This window comes from Triticum aestivum, chromosome 6A, assembly GCF_018294505.1.
Source record: "Triticum aestivum cultivar Chinese Spring chromosome 6A, IWGSC CS RefSeq v2.1, whole genome shotgun sequence".
Classification (NCBI taxonomy): domain Eukaryota; kingdom Viridiplantae; phylum Streptophyta; class Magnoliopsida; order Poales; family Poaceae; genus Triticum; species Triticum aestivum.
The window spans coordinates 161,003,765-161,005,489 of NC_057809.1; positions in this window are offsets into that span (position 1 = coordinate 161,003,765).

Here is a 1,725-nt window from a genome sequence, read left to right on the forward strand (position 1 = left end):
GAAGAAGACGACCCGGGCGGCGGCGCGCGAAGACCCGGGCCGCCGGGGCTCTCAGCGGGCCACGCGGGCCGGCGTGGCTGCGGGTGGCGGTGCGCCACGTGTCCGTTCAGGTGGCGGACATGTCCGGCGGCGGCGGGCGATTTTTTAGGGTTTAGAGAGAGGGGATCCGAGATTTGGAATGAGGGTATATATAGGCATAGAGGGAGCTAGGAGAGTCCAAATAAGGTGTGGTTTTCGGCCACGTGATCGTGATCGAACGATCTAGATAATGGAGAAGGTTTTGGTGGGTTTTAGGCCAAATTGGAAGGGTGTTGGGCTGCAACACACACGAGGCCTTTACGGTCCCTCGGTTAACCGTTGGAGTATCAAACGAAGTCCAAATGGTACGAAACTTGACACGCGGTCTACCAGTAGTAAACCAAGGCCGCTTGGCAAGTCTTGGTCCAATCGGGAAATGTTTAATCCCCACACACGAAAGAAAGGTAGAAATGGCCACCGGAGGAGAACGAAGCGGCGGAATGCAAAACGGACAACGGGGAAAAAGCTCGAATGCATGAGATGAACACGTATGCAAATGCAATGCACATGATGACATGATATGAGATGCATGACAACGAGAACAACACACGTAGACAAAACCCGAACCCGAGAAAATAAAATAACTTAAGCCCGGAAACGGCAAGAGTTGGAATACATATTGGGGAAGTCATATCCGGGGTGTTATAGTATGCCTTCGTGCGCTTGCTCTTACGCTTCGGCTTAGGACCGGCGGCTTGGTTGGCGAGCTCATCCTCGAACAAAGGCTCTACTTCGATGTCGCACTCGTCCTCTTCCTCTAGCCCATAGTCGTCCGGGAACTCGTGGTCGAGGGGAAAGCCATCCAGGTCGATGCCGACCTGATCACGCATGAAGGCTGCCTGATCGGGATCATAGCCAGCGGCCGGCGTGAACGCCCCGCGGCCGTCCTAACTTTGTTTCTCGTCGGGATCGTAGCTAGTGCCCGGCGCACCACCATCTAAGATGAGGTTTTGCATATAGTCGTCATCGACGGTGGACGACATTTCCTCGAACAGGTTATGGGCGTCCGGGAGCCCGCCGGCCGGCATCTGCCGCGCGCATTTCCTCGTGCCGACGGACGACGAGCCACCGACCACCGGGGTGGCGTTGAGGTCGATGGGCGCGGGCGCGGGCGTGGAAGGCGCAACGACGCTCACGTCGGGTGAGCACTCCCCGGAGAGGCGGGAGGCCTGCAGGTAGACGTGGAAGTCAGGGACCGGGTTGCAAGCCGACGCGTGGGGTGAGTCGGGCAGCACCATCCGAGGAAACGCCGACGAGCCGGTGCTAGCCCCGGCGGCGACGGTTTGGACGAGGTTGTGCTGGCTAGGGTTTACCCCTAGCATGTAGAGCGCCTCCCTCATTGCCGCCGCGACGCGGGCATTGGTGAATTCCTGATGCACGGCGGCGGCCTGCGCGGCGGCCTCATCCCTCGCGTCCGCGGCGTGCCTCCGGCCTTTCCTCTTGGCCGACTCCCTTGCCCGCTGTTCGGGCGTCAACGCCTTCTCTGGCTTGGTCGTGGCAGCGGTCTTGCGCAGGGCACGGGGCTTGCCTTTCCCGGAAGGGGCGACGGCGCCGGACGAGGCAAGGGAGGCGAGGCCGGCGGCGGCGTCGAGTTCGAGGTCGATAGCGTCCTCCATGGCTGGTTGGGGGACGGGGGCGCGCGCGCGC